Source organism: Dipodomys ordii, unplaced genomic scaffold (genome assembly GCF_000151885.1).
Source record: "Dipodomys ordii isolate 6190 unplaced genomic scaffold, Dord_2.0 Scaffold9, whole genome shotgun sequence".
Classification (NCBI taxonomy): domain Eukaryota; kingdom Metazoa; phylum Chordata; class Mammalia; order Rodentia; family Heteromyidae; genus Dipodomys; species Dipodomys ordii.
The window spans coordinates 22293811-22314976 of NW_012267225.1; positions in this window are offsets into that span (position 1 = coordinate 22293811).

Sequence of the window (21166 nt, forward strand, 5' to 3'; positions counted from 1 at the left end):
GAGGCATTGGACAGTTGCAGGTGTGAAGGTTGAAGTTAATGGCTTGTAGGGACACAAGAAGGCCTTGCAAAGAATGTAGAACTCAGCCTAGAAACCAGCAGAGCCAGAAATATTCTTTTGTCAGATTTTGAAAGTTCAGTTATGAAAGAAAACTGACTAGCTAGGTTTGAGGAGATCATGGCAATTCATGGAAGTTCTGAGAGTCCAGGGAAGATGTAATGGAAAGACAGAGTGAGGACCTTTGAGAGTATAAGCAACATGGTATGGGGAATGGAGGATGATAAAAGACACAAGCAGATCAAGAAGAGGACATGTGTTCAGGTAGTAACAGAGATGAGAAGCTAGTAAAGTGAGACCTAGGTGGAAGGAAAGGCACCAACAGTAATAAGAAATCACAAGCTGCATGCTGGTTTCACACATATAGTCTTTGCTACTGAGACTAGATCTAAGAATCATAGTTTAAAGCTTGAAGTAGAGCTGTGATTTAAGTGGTAGTGTATGAGCTTTGAGCAAAAAAGTTTGGGGACAGAACCCAGGCCCTGAGTTTGAGCCCTAGGCCTGGCAAAAATGAAGGAAGGGAGGAAGGGAGGAAGGGAGGAAGGGAGGAAGGAAGGAAGGAAGGAAGGAAGGAAGGAAGGAAGGAAGGAAGAAAACAAAGGAAGGAAGGAAAGAAGGAAGGAAGGAAGGAAAGGAAGGCAGGAAGAAAAGGAAGGGAGGAAGGGAGGGATGAAGGCAGGGAAGGAGGGAGGGAGGGAAAGAAAAAAAAAGAGAAGAGAAGAAAAGAGAAAAGAAAAAAGAAAAAGAAAGAAAAGACAAAACACAAAGCCTGGCCCAGATTGGCCATCAGGTGGCACCATTGTCCCAATGTGGCCATCAGCTCCTTGGCTGGTAGGCACCGTGAGGGCAGGACTTGCTGCTTTGTCCACAAAGACTAGCCTAGAATCTATTACTATGGACAAAGAACACTAGGGATGTAGAAGAGTATACATTATTGTGTTCAGTGTAAAATATGAAGGATGGAATAATCTGGGAGCATAAGATACAGACCATGACCATGACCATGGGGTGGTACAGGTAGAGTGACTAAGGTGTTTTCTTGGGCATTGAAATGTTTATCTAAAAAACGTTCAAACATCCTACAAACATATTCATACTAAATGTGTGTTAATCTTCCATATTGCCCTGATATATACTCTTGCTAAACAGAAATAATTGCTTGAGGTTTCTGTATGAACATTGTAGTTATAAGGTCCATTTCCCAGCACATTTGTTATGCTGACTCATAGGTTGAGTTTTTCCATGATGATGTTCCAATCAGTGTTGATGCAGAGTCTACTTCTTGATGCACTCAAAATGTACACAATTCCAAACTGCTCTTGAGAAATACATCCTGAATCAGTGGACTTAGTCCTGTAATGGGCAAAAAAATAAGCTTGAGCAGTTAATGGTCCATTTCACTCAAGAGAAATCAAAACCACAGACAATATAATTTACTAAATATACACTATGAGGTCCTTAGCCTTGCTCCATTTCTCCTAATCAGCTTGAAAGTAGATGGTATTATTTTTCTAATTTGCTTATGTATCAAAAGTGATATATACAGGTTATTATTTTTTCTACCAAACATTAAGTACCTTCTATGTGCAAGGCAGTATCTTAGGGGATTAGGAAAAAATGAATATGAACTAATGTGCTCCTGCTTTTAGTAGCCTAAGGTTAAAGAAAAATAAAGTATGTGCACAAATAGTTACATGAGACAGAGTGCAATAAAGGATTTATGAATGCCATCAACATAAATTCTCCTTCCAAACTTAAAAGATGATCCTCAGTGGAATTAATGTAGCATTCTCATATTATTGAAAACATTATGAATGATGTGTGCTTTGGAGAAGGATTAATTTAGCATACTGTATCAAAGGTAGTAGAAGTGCTTTACCTACCAGAACAGTTCTGTGTTCAAGTATGAGGAGGCAGGTGAGACAGGTTGGTCTGGAATGGGTCCTGGGAGAAGCCAAGTGAAAAAGAGACTTAAAGGTGCTTCAGAATCATCTTCAGGAGGAACATGACCAGCTTTTCAAACTTTGGAGGAGATGTAAAAAAGTTTACATGATGAAATGTTAGTGGGGTCTTAGGTGACACACACACCCTGCCACTCACTTTTTTTTACTACTGCTGCTTGCTCTGTGTGGTCCCTTCCCAATGAGATGCAAAGACTTTTTTTCTCAAATAAAGATTTCAGTGCCCAGAAAACTTAATGGATGTCACTTCACATGTGTTAGGAAATGAAATCTTGAGGGGTATTAGAATAAAGAAAGAGCAGAAAACAAACACAATGGACTGGATCACCTTTAATGGAAAACTGAAGAGGAACTCCATGGTGACCTGAGGAGAATTAGGCGACATAGTACGTGCTGGGGGCAGGGGTGGAGAGACTTAAATTGAGTCATGGGTGAGGGCAGGGTCTCATCTAACTGGAGGGTTCAAAGAGTTTTACAAATTTATGGTGCAGGTCTGGCTCCAAGAACCTATTGTTCCAAGTTCCCTGCCCTATCTGTTTCAAGAAGCTCAGACACCTATCACCTAAAGAGGGGTGAGGGAGTATGATTTCATATTTAGATTAAGAGTCTGGGCTGGAAAATGGTCTGGAGAATTTCAGGGAAGGTTGGGGATGGGAGCAGGGTAGTCAATAGGCCATGCTCTGGGAGCAACATTGAGTTATGAGAACAGAGCAGATTCCCATCAACATGCACAGCTCCAATAGTATGGCTATACTTTCTCCATCCTTTGTTATGGGCTCCATCTCTGATAGTTTTGGGATTGTAGTACAGATGACCTTCTTTTTCTACAGTAGCAGATACTAGGATAGACTTTAAAAAGTTATTAAGAAGTTTTAGAGGAAGTTGGGGGGGCAAAAAGGTGCTCATAAGAAATCTGTCTGTGGACTGGGAAGGTGGCTCAGTAGTAGAGCGCTTGCCTTGCATGCCTTAGGCCCTGGGTTCGATTCCTCAGCACCACATAAGCAAAAAGAAAAAAAGCCGGAAGTGGTCTGTGGCTCAAGTGGTAGAGTGCTAGCCTTGAGCTGAAGAGCTGAGGGACAGTGCCCAGGCCTGGAGTTCAGGCCCCATGACCGGATCCAAAAAAAAAAAAAAAGAAAGAAATCTGTCTGGTTTCAGCATCGGGCAGAAGAATTCAGAAGATCCCTCATATGAGATCAATGAGAGTGTAGAGTCAGCAATGGTACATGCAAACTGGAAGAAAGTCAGCTGGACACATAGTGAGCCAGCAGTTGGCATGGTGTCTGAGGGGCTGCTACCAGGCTGTGCATCTGTGTGACATGCCTGACTCATTCATATGTTTCAGGATAAAAGGGGAAAAATATTATTTGTACCCCACTTACTCTAAAAAATTAATTTAAAAAAATTCCACAGTCTTTAAAAATATATTTCATTAGTTCAATAAATTTTAGGTACTACATGTTATATACAGTGCTATAGGAAAAAAAATCTGGGTCCAGCATGTTTTGGAACATGGTAGTACAGAGACTGAAAAGAAGTGTTTTAAGAATGTCTAAAAGTTAAGTGTGGAGATTCATGCTTATATGTTAATTCTGGTCTAAAGCAGGAAGATCATGAATTTGATTCCAGCTTGTGCTGGAATGACTAATTTCCCTCCCCCAAACAACAACAACAACAACAAACCCATACCTTCCCCCCACAAAAAATCCACAGACTACAACCAAGAATGACTGGAAGAAAACCCATCAAACATTGAGCATGAATGATGGTCTTCTGGGCAATATCTATATTATTTTGTTTTAGTATTTTCTGTATTATTATTATGTCAATTCGATTGTATGAATATCAAGAAATGGAAATCATATATTGCTTTCCCTGAAGGTACAAACAAGCTCATTCCATCTCTTAGGACAAAAGGGATTGTATTGTTTTCATGTAAGTCACGTAGTTATGGTGAGTAAATTAAGTAAATTGTGAGATTGGATAAACCTGTCTTGAGGAGTGCTTGATCTCTCCCATAAGAGTACAGCCTGATTGAGCCAATCCAACCAGGAATAATAGCATCCACAGGACAGAAAACAGAGACAACCACCAGTTTTGAGAGTTGGGATGACTATAGAGGAATACTTGGAGATGGAAGTGATGAATGTCAGTAGGCCAAAATTCAAGGAGGAAAGTGAGGTCTAATTTATAGGCAATAACCTATACTAGTGCAGAGGAAGGAGCGAAGGAGCTAGTCTATTTGTTTGGAAATCTGTAGCAAGACCTGAGCAGACAAGACTGGGAAGCAGGTGGAGCCTTCCTCCCATAGGTGGGAGGAAGTGGACCAAAAATGGGATGTGTCAATTATAATCAATAGGGGAAAGGTTGACAATTACAACTCATGTAATTGTTACATTACAACCTTCCCTCTAGGATAGCTCAGTGGTTTCTCTTCTATGTTTTTGGTACTGGGGATAAAACCCAGTTATTACATTTGCTAGGTAAGTGCTTCACCACTGAGCTATATCCCATCCAGCTGCTTGTCTAGTAAGTGGACTTCCAGCCCCTATTTGGAGGAAATGCAGCCTTTATAGACTTGTCTCCCTGGATGTTTTGTTGCCAATCTCTCTTTTAAACATTAAAAGGGCTGGGCACCCTTGGATAATGCCTATAATCCTAGCTACTCAATAGGCTGAGACTTCAACATCACTGTTCAAAGCCATCCTGGGAAAGGAAGTCTGTGAGATTCTTATTTCCAATTAAGGACCAAAAATTCCCAAAGTGGAACTGAGGTAGAGTGCTAGCTTTGAGCAAAAGAAGCTCAGGGAAAATACCCAAGTCCTGAGTTCAAGCCTCAGGACCAGCACACACTCACCCACACACACAAACACACCACCACCACCACCACCACCACCACCACCAAAAACAACAATAAAAACATTAAAAGGAGAAGCAGCCTGGCATTGGTGTCTCATGCCTGTAATCCAAGCTACTCAGGAGGCTGAGCAATGAGGATCGTGCTTCAAAGCCAGCTAGGGCAGGAAAATCCATGAGACTCTTATCTCTAATAAACCACTCAGAAAACAGGAAGTGGTACTTGGCTCAAATGGTAGAATGCTAGCCTTGGGCTGAAGAGCTGAGGGACAGTGCCCAGGCCCAGAGTTCAAGCCCCACAACTGACAAAATATAAATAAATTTTTAAAAAAGGAGAAGCAAAAAAAGTAGATTCCATTAGAAGTGTATGTGTCACCAATGAACAAACACAACTATTCTTTGCCTTAGAATCTAGCAGAAAGAGCAACAGATAAATATTTCTACAATAAAATGGAATTAAATGTTACAATAGCAAGGTGTTAGGAGTAACTTATGTGAGAAACTAACTCTTCTGTGAGGATTGAGGTGAACATTTTGGAAAAGCACCTGAGCTTGAATTGAGAGTGGAAGACTTGTTTGGGACTGGAGGTAATGAGTGGCAAAGGACATGATAGATGGCTCTTTGGTTTGTTTACAGAAGTTCCTGACACATTCCAAAAGCACCCATCCCAGAAGACCTCATGGACATAGTCACATACAGGAAAAAGAGTTTATTGCCAGCCACAGCTGACAAGGCTACTTCCCTCACCAGAGAGGGGAAAATGGCACTTGTCTGTTTCCCAGAGGCATCCTGGCAGAAGGTACTCTGTGTGCCCAGCTGGTCACTATAAAACAGCCCCTAGGCAGGCAGAGTGTAGGTGTGGGCCGAGAGCTGGAAACCAGGTGGAGCATTGGGGAGAGTTCTTTTCTTTGTGAAGGGCAGGGTGGAGTTCAGGTCTGGATGGAGGGCATTCCATTGATGCAACTCAGGGCTAGAGATACATGCTGAGGGCCTGTCAAGCCCTAAATAGAAGAGGACAGACATATTAACACACTCCGCTCACATGCCACTGCAGCCATATGTCTAAGATTTGACTTTCTGTACCAAATATTATCTCACATTCTTTCTTCAACAATACATTTTTCTTCTACTGTATCAACAAAAAATTCAAACCTAAGATGGTAATTCTAGAATACCACTAGCAATTAACTACCAAATTTAGCTAATAAAATTTCCCATTTTTTATTGCTTGTGTTCATTTTTGGTAATAAAAACCCAGAGAGCAATTATTCTTTATGATGCCATTTTTTTCATATTTTTCTCCAACCAAAAATCTCTAGAGCAAGTTTAAGTTTGCCAAAATGTCTAGAAAAAGGCAGTAATATGAGCCAATTTTGAACTGCTGTCTTCAGAAAATTATGGACAATTTCTACTTCCTAATGACCTAGCAAGATCCACAGAAAGGTTGCCACTATAAAATATCTGCAGTATTAAATTGCTTGGTAAGCTTGTTTTTTATTTTAAAAAGATGAAAGGTGTTGGTAAAAGATCTTCCTTGTGTTTCTTATTTACATACCATGACACTTTGTGGTCTGAATTTTGAATTTATTTCTTAGTGGATTTCACCTATTGAAATACAAATGCTTTGATGATGACTTAGGCCTTTTATTGACCCCAAAAGAGTACTAATATAATTATAAACCAATTGTTCTTTGACATAGATGTTATAGCAAAATGAGTTGTCACCAAATGAAATTTATTGAAGCTTATCCATTCTAGGTTTAGAGCTTAGGGATTTCCTTATTTTGTTGTATTTTTAGCTTATTATAATATATACCTATGAAATTCACAATATTGTCTTACAGACAAGGAAATGATGCAAGTAAATAACTTGTTCAAGGTCAAAACTGTGACCTGAGAAAGCACCAGCTCAAACTCAAGGTTAGTATATGCCTTGTTTTCACACAAGTCACCTGAAGTTCTTCAAGCAGTAATCTTGTGATTTGTGAAAAATAATTAAATGGTAAACACAAAATTAGAGGATAAATAAGACTTAACATAGAGACATGTAAAATGTAGTCATTCTGATTCCTGGTATGAATTCTACTTTTTGACAATCTGTCATTTGCTTGTGGGAATTAACCTTAGGATGTAGGGTATGGTGCTATTTCCTAAAATAAATAGGTACATAAGCTTAGATTATTTGTACTGGAAAAAAGATTTCACATTCTCAATCACAGGCTAGGAAATGAAACTGCATTTCATAACTCAGACTGGTGCCAACAAGCTCATAGTGAAATATGGATACTGGATCTAACTGGAGCAATCTTGGTGTCTTGGTGAATGATGGAGACTCCTCAAAACCTCTTAGAGGTGAAATTCACTTCCTTATTCCGACCCCCAGGTGACAGGCATGCATAAATGCCCCCTCCACCTCAGCTGCTATTGTACTGTCCCTTGTCTCTTGATTTTCCTCAGGTCACCATCGCACACCTCTTCAGCTCTCTTTATTACAGTTGATCTGGTTTGTTGAGATTGTTTTTCTGCTTTTTGTTCACCACTTCCTTCATGGCTTGGTTTCCTAACAGTGTTAAGTACGTTCAAGGCTGCAAGTGTTTTGGGGACATGTGTCTACTTGTAGTCACTGGCTTTCTAATAAAGACTTCTGATTCAACCTCTCAAAATGTGGCTTCTCTGTATCCCGTGATCCAATTCCTGTATAACAATAGCATGCTATGATTATGTATTAGGGAAATGGGAGGGGCTTCAGCTCACATAGGTACTTGGTTAGTAAATCATAATGTTGATGAGATCATCACACATTCTTGTGACTGTTATCTAGATTAGCTTGTGAAGTGTTTCTTTGCTTTCATTATTACACATCAAATCATATTGTTTGGGCTAAAGGAATGGAGTGAGATATTGACTCAATTGTTTCTGTTTTGCAAAGAGATTAATTTACTCAGATGTTGAAAAAGGAATATAGAATTCTGTGAGAGTTTGCCTTACAACCTAGTGGAAAGAACATGAAATCCAATCTCATTTGGGACATGTTTTGAACCTTTCCAATTAAATGAGTGGGAGAACATCTTCTTCAAATACTTACATTAGTTTGGAAGCAAAGAAAACAATTTATATACAGCATTAAAAAAATCAAGTAACATTAAGGCTCTAGAAATCAGAAGGACCTAGGTTAAATTGAAATGTCAACTTGAAGCCTAGAGCACAACAAACAAATTAAGAATGTATAGTCTGACTTTAAACCACAAAGAGCATTGATTATGGATGTGGATGGCTTGGACACTGAAGAAGTGCTTCCTTCATTAAAAGCAGCTAGCTGACCCTCTGTGACATCTTTGGCAAATCACTCCCAAGATTCTCAGCTTTCCTTTTCTTATCTGTGAAATGATGACACAAGACAAGAATTAGTTCTGAGAGCCTGTCAAGTTCTAATATCTAATTTATATTCTAGAATGGCTTCCCACTGACACTCAGAATAATCTAGGAAGCTGTAGCATAACAAGAAATCCATCTCTGACTTTTGTTCCTGGTTCTTATCAATGAAGTTCCAAGCTCTTAAAAGTCCCTACATCATTTGCATAATGAGGTTGACTCTTGGTGGTCTCAGTTTGGCTTGAGGATGGGAGAATATGGCCAAAAAGGACAAACTGATTACAACCTCTGAGATATAGGATGGAGAAAGGGCAGTAGCTGGAGTTAATGACCCACCATAATTTCCATATGGTAAACCTCCATAAAAGCCCCTAAATCACAAGGTTCAGAGAGCTTCTGGGTTAATACCATATCTTCCACCATATCTTCCACATGCCAGGAAAGAAAGCTCCTGCACGGGCATCCTTCTGGGCCTTACCCTGTGTACCTATTGATTAGATATCTTTTTAATATCATTTGTAATTAATCAATAAATGTATGCCAACTATTTTCTAAGCTTTTGTTAGCAAATAATTGAAAATGAGGAGATAGTAGAGGGAAACTCCTGAGTTTATAGTTATTCAGTCAGATGTCCCAGTGGCCTGTATTTTGGGACAGCCATGAAGTAGAGGTGGTGAGATCTGATGCTAATTCCAGGTAGTGGGAACAAGGTGATCTTACTTAGAACCCCCATTTTCTTTACTTCGGTAAGAGATCTGGATTTTATTCTAATTGTTATGAAAGATTGCTAGGTCTTCCAGGAGAAAATGGCCTTTTCCAATGGTTCTCTCCACCATGTATCCTAGAAGTCCCACCCAGCACCTGAAATCCCTGCAACTGGAATGCCTTGAGACAGTGGGAGGTCCCTCAGCTCTGATTTCCCCATCCTCTGACCACACCTCCTAATCTGCTGTGGCCACACCCCTTCCCCTCCCATATAATCTTTCTCCTCCTGCCATAAACTCTCTTGCCTTGTATGCCTCCATCTTGTGGGATGACAGTTTGTTCTATTAATAAACCCTCTTCCCCTGAGCTTCATGGGAATGTCCCTTTGACAACCATTACAAGGATGTGACTGTGTTTTAAGCCTAAAATAACGTAATTTAAGCCTTATTTAAAAAGAATGAATGGAGCCAAGGCAGTTATAATACATACTTGTAATCCCAGTGCTTGAAAGGCAGGAAGTACAGGAGAATAGCAAATTCAGGGTTAGCCTGGCCTATAACAAGGCCTATCTGAAAAATCAAAAGAACTCTAGAATAGTGAATGAGTTTGATAGAGGTAGGAAGGATAACTGGAGTTGAAATTCTTATGTTCTTATGCATATTTTAATGGTATAATTTACATAGAGGTTCTAGTATAAAATAATGAAAACAATTGATGTATAATGATAAGGTAGCAAGGGCCCTACTTTAATAAAGAGATTTTTTAAAATTATAGACAAAATGCTATTTGTATTAATATAAGTTATATATTTCCATAGAATATTCTTTTATTTGGATGAAAAGTAAAAATATGGTACATAAAATAATCTCTTCCTAGGTTATTTATTTTTGATTAAAGATAGCAAAATATCTTATTTTTGAGGTGAATTCAAAAAAGCAAACACATCAGGGCAAAATGGAAAGAAGACATTAAAAATTGGGAGATTAAAATTCAGTTTCACAGTCAAAGATTTAATTAAGACAGTGTATTAACTGACTTAAGATACAGTGTATTAGCTGACTTACTGTGCTTGATTAACTTATAGTCAAGTCATTTGGCTGGATACTTAATATTTCCATTTGACTCTGCAAGACCTGTGAAACCTCACAAACAGTGCATTTAAAATAAACTGATGGATAAATGAAAGGGTACATAAATTTTAAGATATATAATAAAACAAAATGTTAATGTAGAGTCTACTAAATCTTAGGTATATGGTATACAGAATTCTTCTATTTTTATGCATTGAAACTTCTTCATTACAAAATATAGAAGATAATAGTCACATTTCCATACAAAATATGGTAGAAATTATCTTTCTGTCAGTGAAAACTGAAATAAAAATGTCTCTGGTACTTTTAGTATTTACTAGATCCCAGGTTTAATTGAAATGTATCCATTATGCAGTCAGGCATCCCCTAGTGCTGGACGACATCCTGAGAAATGTGTCCTGAGTGATTTTACTGTGTGAACCTGTTAGAATGGACTCATAACAACTTACATTACAGATACATCTTGGCTACCTGGCATATACTGTTGTAAATGCAGTCTGTTGTTAAGTGAAACAGTATTTCATGAAGCATGACTATACTTAATATATAATTTTTAGTGTTTGCAAAGCAATAATTTCAAGAATTAGATTTCAGAGTGTAATATAAGTCTCTGCATGAAGCACTGATTGCCTCCAAATAAAGTTTTGTTTTTGTTTTTTGTTTTCCAGAAAACCCTGTGTCAGAGTTTGATAACCACACAAAGGTAACAATGAAGGAATCAGCTGGTAGATTCTGGATTGCATAGAGTGCATATTATTGACAACTTACCTAGAAAAACATGGTTCCATATGGTAAGAGGACCAGGGGGATCCCTGCAATTTGCATAAGAAAAAAGGTGTATATGTTGGTCAAGACCAAAATGACTTGATCCAAGCCAGCTGTAAATAGTTTATCTGAAGCTAATATCAAAGACAGGCACATTCCTGGTAGTAGGGTACAGTGGTAAAGCTCCACACATCATTCTGGTGGTTTGCCTATTTCTAGGATGATGAGAAAACATGCAGGAAAAAACACACAAGTTTCTGAGAGGGTTATTATGATAGTTACAACTTTAAGATGACTGCTGTCATGTCAAGCTGAATCCAAACAAAATGTCATGTCTTGGATGAGAAACGGATACACTGCTGAAAATAATTTAAAGATCCAGGCTCACATTTGTATTCCTAGGTATTCTGAAGGCTGAGGAACTAGAAGACTATAGTTCAAAACAAACTAGAGCAGAAGACTAAATCTTCGAGAAAACAGCATAGTACTATCCAGGCTCACATTTGTATTCCTAGGTATTCAGAAGGCTGAGGATCTAGAAGACTATAGTTCAAAACAAACTAGAGCAGAAGACTAAATCTTCGAGTAAACAGCATAGTACTAGACTAGAAGCTTGGTTCAAGTGGTAAAATGCCAACTGTGAGTGAAAAACCAAGGAGATTTTGAGGCCCTGATTTCAAGCCCCAGTACCAGTGAGTGCACATGTGCACGAACATGCACACACACACACACACAACTAATAATCTCAAGAGAAGAATGAATTGTTTATTCACTGTAGTTTGTCAGAGAACTTTGTGAGTAGAATGCTTTTGGTTTTTAATTGTGTTCATTAGAAAACTATACAAAAAAGAGAGGAAATATCTCGAATAATCCTATAATTTAGAAATGACCCTTGGTAATACTTGAAAAAATATACACATATAATAAATACAATATATATAATATGTTATATACATATATTCGCATATATACATAGGTATTTATACATATACATATATAATTAAGGGGTAACTACCTTGAGATTCCTACTTAACAAACTACCACCCAACTTAGTACATAAGGAATCCTACCTTCGTTACATGAATATTTTTAAAAATTACCAGGTTGCATACAATCTGAGGGAGCCAGGTTATCACACCTTAATCAAATAAGACAGATGTCTTGCTGGGGCCAATTGGGTGATTTCTTGAGTCTGCTTGCATGCTTGGCTCCTAAGAGTTCACTGCTCAACTGCTGGGGAACCTCTCTGGACCTTTTCTAATTCTGAATGTTACTTGACTCATGACTCAATCCTTGCTTAAATCTAATCTGTTCAATTTAATATGCCTGAAATTTTGCCTTTCACATAGTTGGAACTTCCTCTGTTTATACATATTTTTAATCCAGCAGGCATATTTCTGCTCAAAGATACCAAGTAGGAGGTGATACCTGTGAACACTGAGTAGTATACTCAGGGATGGGTTGGGGAAGATGGGAGGTACAGCCTGGATACATGGTGGGAGGGGAGAGGGAAAGAAAGGAGGGAATATAGGAGGAGGAAAGAGAATTGAAGTTAATGAGGCAACAACCAGAAGGAGATATTCAAAACTAGGGACTGAGAGACTAGAGAAAACCTATCCTATGAGTGATCCTTGGCAAAAACCTGTCTAGCTCGTCATGGAAACTCTATTATGGAGCCATGTACTTTGGCACTATCTGGCTAGTGTCATTGTTAATAGATTCCACGGTCTCCTTCCATGCGAACTGAAACTTCCTGCAGCAAGAACTGCTAATATTGACAAAGCGCTGACCATGCTGAAGAGCAGTGGTTCATGCTTAATCTTCTCTCTACAGATTGAATGTTTGACGGTCCCTCCTAAGAGCCCCTGGGTGGATATGGAAAGAGATAGTGGTGAAGTGAAGAGTGATCTTGTTTCAAAACCTGGAGGACCTCAGGGAAAGCAATTGAAAGAAGCTAAGCTAAGAAGATTCTGAGTGGGCAACAGGGTGTGGGGATGGGGAGGCCCCATTTGCATGTCTGCTCCCTCCCTGCATCAGCAACAACAACAAAAAAGCTGAGCTCAGCACCCATCTTTACTGAGGATTCACTACAGGATCTGGGATTTACTCAGAGCTTATGTTCTTGTCTAACAAGACACCCCTGTTTCTGCTCTCCTAGGTCCCTCTCTCCTGCTCTCTCTCTCATCAGAATGGAACGATGTTTATAAGCAATTTCTTTAAATTAGAAAGTCAATACTTAAATATGGCTCTACCAGTGGTCTCCTTGGGACCTTCAGGGAAGACACTTGCCTGGTTTCCAAGGTACTTTTCAAGACACTAAGGGACACAGTTGAGTTCCAAAATGCAGGAGTTTTCCTGCCAAGACATCTGCAAGGTTCTCAGGACAATCATGAGCCATTCAGAAAGGTAGAAGCTTAGCTGCCTTTGTAAGTAGCAGACGTTTTCTTGAACATTGCTTTTTTTTTGCAAAATAATCTTTCTTCATACACATTTTTGCTACTCTTTTCTTGGATTAACCAATAACAGCAATGAATGGTTTAAGAATTCCCAGTGTTCTAAATCAGAGGTGTGACAGACATCACTGCTTGCAGTAAATAATCCCTATCCATCCTCTGACAGCTAATGTTCTTACTTGGACACACTTGAAGAGTGCATAATAAGTGTCTTTTGGATGGATCTCTCTATATTTCCCTCTCTCCAGGACCAAAGTGCTGGACAAGGGCCTAGATTCTTATTGGTCTGAACCAAACAGACTCCTTGTCCAGTCATCAGTCCTATTAGGTTTCACCTCCAGAGGAAGCAAAATCTAGGAAGTCAAGTCAACGTGGTCTCAAAGGGCACATATTTGAACAATGAACCATTCAAAAAATTCTTTTCCTTGAAAGTTTTTAAATTAAGTGCCCTCTAGAACCAATCTGCTCTTCTCAAGCATAGGTTTGCTGTTTTATAAATGTTCAACTCTGAAAAGACAAAGCTGAAAGATAGTTATCTTGAACTTCTTGTCTACCTTAGGCAAATGTTGACAGCAAGATGTTTTCACCATTCAAGCCTATGTTTCAGACGCTAAGAGTCAGAACTGCTTAGACTTCCCCAAGGGAGAATCATGGATTACTATCTTTTTAGCTGATTCTTTCTTGTAAGTAACAATGGCATAGGTTAAAAACATAGGAAAATTTGAAATTGAATTGCTTATAATTATGTATCATGACATGTAAGTAATTGCTAGCTATTTGGATGTTTGTGAACTAAAAATAGTAAATGACTGATTGCCTAGTTAAAAAACGGCACCATGTATTTTTAATTAATCTGTACTCAACTACTTCTTTTCTATGATCTTTCAGAAGATGAGCTTTATAAATGGACTGCTCACTGGCACTTTGCTGGTAGGTCTGGGAAACCAAGAAAGACATTCTAATGTCATAATTCAATGTAAGAAAGAATTCAGTTGGCAAATGAATTCCTCTCAGATCATTTTTCCAAACAGGTGGCACATGTCTTTCTTCCATTTAAATGTTGTCCCTCATTGACTTAATATTTATTTTTTTTCTTTTTCTTTTTCCAAGGCTGAGGACCGAACCCAGGGCCTTGCGTGCCCCGGGCAGGCGCCCTTCCGCTGGGCTAAACCCCCAGCCCCTGACTTAATATTTAAAATAAAGAAAATGTTAGGCCATCATGAAAACATTTCCAAGCCTCTATCTTAACAACAAAGGCATTTCTGTATTCCCCACAATAAATAAATGATTAGTAACGTTCATTGGAGAGAGTAAAATTTACTGTATCCAAGAGAGCCAGTTCAATTCACCTATAATACTGTGTGTCAGTTATGAGCTCCATGTGATTATGGGATCTGAGGTGAGTGGTAGGAAGGTACTCTTCTAAAGCATCACTTTCATGAGATTGTTTAAGCACGCAACACTTTCAAAATCATTGTCCATAATGTACAAATGAGAAGCTTCTTAAAAACGTGTGAACATTGACCCAATTTCACATAGCTAGTAGAAGCTAAAACTAAGACAAAAATCTGTAAGTTTCTTGACTAAACTTAGTCAAGGTAACTACATTCACCTCTTCATTCTTTGAGATCTTCCCAAGGACCAAATTCTAGAAAGAGCTGAAATGCAATTCTGTTCAATTACAAGCAGAAGGGATGAAGAGACAAAGACCATAAGCTTCTTGGAGTTTGGGTGCACACACACACACACACACACACACACACACACACACACACATACATTGAAAAAATAAACTTGAGTCTGTTCCAATTATTTTATTAAAAGCCTCACTGAAGAAATTGAATTTGAAGCTGAGAGTAGAAGGAGGTAATTATTTAAAGAAGACTTGGGGGTAGGCGACGCCAAAGGAAAAGTGATCACCCTGCAGTTCTCAAAGTGACCTCTGGGTATGGGCAATGCTGTGGCAAGAGTGTGGGCTTCAGAGTTACCCAGATTTATGACAAATGACCATTTCTACCACTAATTATGTAGAACAGGGTTCTCAAAATGTGATCGTGAACCAGGGTAAGCCTTATCTGGGAACTTTATTTTATTTTTATTTTTCAAATTACCTTTAAGTACTTGTACAAAGAGGTTTCAATTTAACATGCCAATTCATGAATATAATGAATTTTGATCAATGTCATTCCCTTGCCATCTATCTCAACCCCACTCATCCCTTCAAGTTAGCTGGTTTTAGCTGGAAAATTTCAATAAGTGCATGCTCTGGCCTCACCCAAAATCTACTGAGTGAAAACTCTAAAAATGGGATTCAGCATCAGAACAGTAACAGGCCATTCAGGGACCTCTGCTGCATGCTAATTTGAGAGCATGATCTATGTTACCATAAGCAAGTCACTTATCTTCTGTAAGCTGTTTCTTCAGCTGTAAGGTGGCATGTTAAAGGCCAAATAAGATATATTTGTTAAATTCCTGTACTCAATAGATGATATAGTTATTATATTATAGTTATATTATTGTGGGTAGACCCAAAAGACAGAAAGCAATTACAATCTGAGCATGGTGGTACATGTAATCTCAGCACTCAAAGTGTGGAGAAAGAAGAATTATGAGTTCAAATACACACAGATCTACATAACAAGAATATGTCTGAAAATAAACAGCAATAACACAATACATTGTGATATATATGTATATATATATAATAAAGCAGAACATAAATGATGGAGGGTTCAAGTCAAAGTGTAGGAAATTTCTTTTTGCACTAACAAGGTACCTTGTCTCTTTGTCATGTTCACCAGTAGAAACAAATTCACCACTTGTTTTGTAGACTGGAAAACAGGGTACGTGTGTGTGTGTGTGTGTGTGTGTGTGTGTGTGTGTGCGCACACACGTGCGTGTGTGTGTGCGCGCGCTGGCCTTGTGGCTTGAACTCAGGGTCTGGGCACTGTCCCTGAGCTTTTGTTCTCAAAGCTAGTTCTCTCTTAGTTCCACATCAGGCTTTTTGGTGTTCAATTGGAGTAAGAGTTTCATGGACTTTCCTACCCAGGCTGAGTTAGAACTATGGTTCACAGACCACAGCCCCCTAGGTAGCTAAGATTACAGGTGTGAGCCACAGGTACCTGGTAGAATTGGAAATTTTATAGAGATAATTAATGATAGCTATGACCAAGGACAATAGATACATTAATATGTTTACTCTGTAGTTAACCATTTGTTAACATTTATTTAGCATATCAGTCTCCAGCCACTTCAGAGAACCACATAAATGCAATATTCTCTGCTTAGAGCTATTGCCCACTGGCCTCACTTTAACCTGATCTACAAATGTTATAATTATGTGACACCAGAAGTGACTCTGTCCTGAGAGTTCTGGGCACTCTGTCATTGGAAGACAGCTTTGAAATCCCATCCCCAGCTGCTGTACAATTAAAATTTTGCTCTTTGGAGCTGACAGATAACTACAGTTGACTGCTGATTCACAGACCGTGTTCCAGTAAAGATGCCAGTTCTGTTGGCCTGGATTTGCAAGATACCCCATTGGCTTCTGTCAAGTTAATTTTCTTAATGTGAAAGAAGGTATATGCTTCTGAGCTTGGCTCCCCTGGAAATTTTGACAAAAGGCTATCCCATCTGTCCTCAGCCCTGAATCAGCTACAGTGGGATTGAAGATTAAAAGGGAAAAGTCTAGCAAGTCACAAGAAGAGATAATATTAAAACAAAACAAAACGAAAATAGAAGAAAGTTCTATTTAGAGTGTGTTTCACAGGATCTGTGTGGGTTGGTTTTTTCCTGTGATGACAACATGCAGAAGGTGCCCATAATGGCTCTAGTCAGGAAGTCCCACTTGCTAGCCACAGGCCACATGCCATTGGCACAAGCATTTTTTTTTAAAACTTTTTACTATTCTTATAAAGGTGATGTACAGAGGAGTTCCAGTTACGTAAGTCAGATAAAGAGTATGTTTCTTATTTTCTTTTCTAGTTTTTTAAACTTTATTTTAGTGTGAAGGTGTTGTACAGAGGGGTTACAGTTATATAAGTAAGATTTCTTTTCAAACAGTGTTACCCCTTCCTAGTTTTCTCCTGCTTTCTCTCCTTTCACCCCTCTCCCTACTCCCACAAAGTTGTAAAGTTCATTTCCAACCTAGTGACTAGTGGGTATTGCTGTTGCATTGGTTCACCTTTTGTCCCACCATTTCTGTGATTCCCTTTCCTTTCCCCAAGTCAGATAAACTTATATGTAAGAAAAGGGTACTGAAATCAGAAACAGTGACCACAGGGAATAGAATAGAATGAAAGACCAAAAGCAATAACTGAAAATAGTACACTAAGCAACAACCCCTCTTGTTTCCATATCAAGAATACATTTCCTTTTGGACAGTGTAACTTTTCCTCACTCTCTCTGAGTTCGTTCCGCTCATCCCCACCCACAAATTGTATAATTCATTTTCAACATGGTATCTGTTGAGTACTGCTTCTGCATTTGTTCAACCTTTGTCTCTCCATTTTGGTATCTCCTCTTACACTTCCAAAGACATATAAAAGAACACACAGAACAAAAAGAAAAGAAAACAAAAACAACCAAAAAGAAACAACCTCTTGTTTCCATGTTCTGGAGTTAATTTAGATAGATATTATTTTGTATGATCAGATGCACATAGGCATTGATGGCACAAGCATTTATGTTTTTAAGAGTGTGTGATTTGCAAACAAAGATGACTATATCATTTACTTTTCCATTATTTAGCTTCTCTGAGAGGTAACCACGAAAGGAAGTTATTTTGTCTGCATTTTCATAAAAAGAATTCCTGAAATGAATATAATTATATGCTTTTCATTTTCTTTTCCATGCCAGAGAAGGAAACGGAAAAGAATTGAGTCAGCCTGTCCCACAAGCAAACTTCAGAGCCAAATGTAAACACACCTTATAAATCAGAACCCTCACAATTGTCTCCTCAAAACACAACCCAGATAATTGCTGAATGAAGAGCAGATGACAGAAGGGGCACTGCACTTGCTCTCATCTCCATGAAACTTTTCAAGCTGAAGGTGGTGAAACTCCAGAAAGAGCCTTCAAGGAGAGAGTTCTAGGCCTTGATAATGGGAGAAAGTGACTAAAATTCACTTTCTCTCTCATAGTGGTTCTAGTCCTAGACAGCAATGAAACTGTTGGCTAATAAACCCTCATTCCCACTCTATAGTTTCTACACTTGGTTTTTGGAGGACACAGATCTGAGTTTTCATCCTTATCAGAGATAAAGTTGGCCCTGTGCACATCTTTTCCATAAATGTTTGTTTATTGGTTAGTGATGAGTATGATTGTGAAATAGGTGAATTACTAGTTCTAGCCTATAGCATTTTATAAATTTGTCCTGAAATTGATCATTTTTTAGGTCTATCCATTAATTAGAGCTCAATTATTCACATAGGAGAATTAAAAAAAAATCTCCTTTATCACAAACCATGAAATAGCTTTTAAATATCTGAACAAATGTGTTTTTTTTCACAGAAAGCAAGGCTCTGGTTTTCTCCTATTATTCTTTAAAAGCAAATAATTAAAACAACCATAACAACAAATAGCAGGCAATCTCACATCACAAACTCCAAAGGACAAATGAAGATTTTTATTGAAGTTTTATTGGCATAAATACCATATTATAATAGCATTCATAAAATCTCAACTTAAAAATTAAAGAAATTGAGAAAAAATAACAAGTGCTATTTAATTCCTAATCTCATGTCATTTATAGTTTATACAAAATAACTCTGAGTATTTCTGTATGCTGAGTATGCAAAGTATGTGACATAACATTGCATCATACCTTCATATAAAATAAAAAAATTAAATATTTTCATAGCAATTATATTTCAGAGAAGATTTAGGTTACAGAAATACAGTAAAGGGGCTACAAATAATTTTTATACTTGATGCTCTATCTCAACCCACACAATTTTTGTAGTTTTTAACATCTTGCACTAGTACGGTATATTTGTTACAATGGAGTCAGTATCAATACATTATTATTATCTAAACCCATAGCTTATACTTGGGATACTGTCTGTGTGGTGAATTCTATTGTTTTTCACAGCAGCTAATAGTATATATTCACCACTCTAGTATCACAAGCAATAGTTTCACTGTTGAAAAATCTATTTCTTTCACCTAGTCATCTTTGCCTCCAGTTCCACACATGCCCTGAATTCTAATAACCCTAGTTTTGCACTATGGCTATATTCTTTTGCCTTTTTCTGAGTTGGCCATATATAGTACCTAGCTTTTCCAGACTAAATTTATTTTCACTTATTGATACACTATGCCTTTTTCAGGCTTAATAGCTCATTATCTTTCATTGCCAGATAATATCTACAGTCTGTATGTACCATAGTTTTAAAATGAGACATTTTAATTATAAAATAGCTCTGTATATTTTTTGTAGATTAATTCTACAGGTTCAGCATCCCTATCAAAATCTGATATCTGAAAAGCTCCGAAATGCGAACCTTTTAAGTACCAACATGATGCCACTCATGAAAAATTTCATATTTGATCTCAAGTGATCTGCAGTTAAATCACATCCTACTAAAAATACCAAATAAAATGACCTTTGGGCTACGTGTGTAGGATGCATCTGAAGCATAAATGAATTTTGTATTTAGTTTTACATCTGTTCCCCATGATATCTTATTATATACATGTAAATATTCCCAACTCCCAAAACAATTCCAAAACCCAAAACACTCTGGTCCCAAGAATTTCAAATTAAGATCCACTCAACCTGTACTTTATTTTTGTGATGCAACACATGAGTTTATTTTTATTTTATAACCTTTATGAACTAATAGGCTCCTTTGTAAAGAAGTTTCTTGCCCAGAGAAGGGAGATCTTATAGTTGCTACTATCACTGCTTTTCCTTTGTGGTCTTCCAAAGTATTAAAGTCCTCACCTCCCTTCCATTGTTTCTGAATGTGTGCTTGAGTTACATTCAATAACCAAACACTGACATCTCTGTCTCCAGCTTATCTTCATGGTCACTAAATCCCCTCCTTTGTCTCTCCATTGTTCTACTTCTGACACATCTCCCTCCTTAGAGACCCACCTGCCAGCACAGTCTTTCCAAAGCAGCCTCCAAGTTGTTCACAAGGGACTCCTAGGAAGTGTCCAGTTCTCCAGTCTATATTTGTCAGGAAGATAGGTGCAAAGCCATGTTGTTCAGACTAGAGCCAGTGTGACTTCAGTAAGCCTCTCTTACCTTGTTTTTCTTCATCTTTCGATCACATCTACACCTGGGCCCCAACATGAACACTTCCCCTTTCTCGTATCCCTGTTAAGCACAGAAATGAGAGCCCTAGTAGGTAAGCTGTCTAATCTCCTGTATGTCAGCATCAGGAACATAATTTATCCTCTTCCTAAGGATCTGGAAGTCAAATGTCTTGAAACACTACTGTGAATATCTTTGGGATCTCATGTGCCATCTACTTATGGTCCCTGAAGTTTACTCAAGATCTCCTTACTTGCTATGTCCAGTACACTTAGTTATTATATCTGAGAATTTTTTAAACACACACACACACACACACAAACATTCACACATACCTAACAGAAATAAATGAGCTTGTACAAAGATTCATAGCAATATGTCATTTATTTCTGCAAGTCAAACCATGGTGCAGTGATTTATGCACAATACTCTTTTTACATTAGAGTTACAAGATGTGCAGACGTTTATTCCACATTCTGTTGTTATCACCTGTCCCCCACTCCTCACCCCAGCCCCTTAGGCAGAAGTCTTTCTGCCTGCTTGTGCACTGATGTCATCTGACAGTTCCTCACTGGCATTCCAAGTTAGGTAGAAAGTCAGATGTTAGAATCTTGAGATAATACAGAACTGTGTCCACAGCATAATAT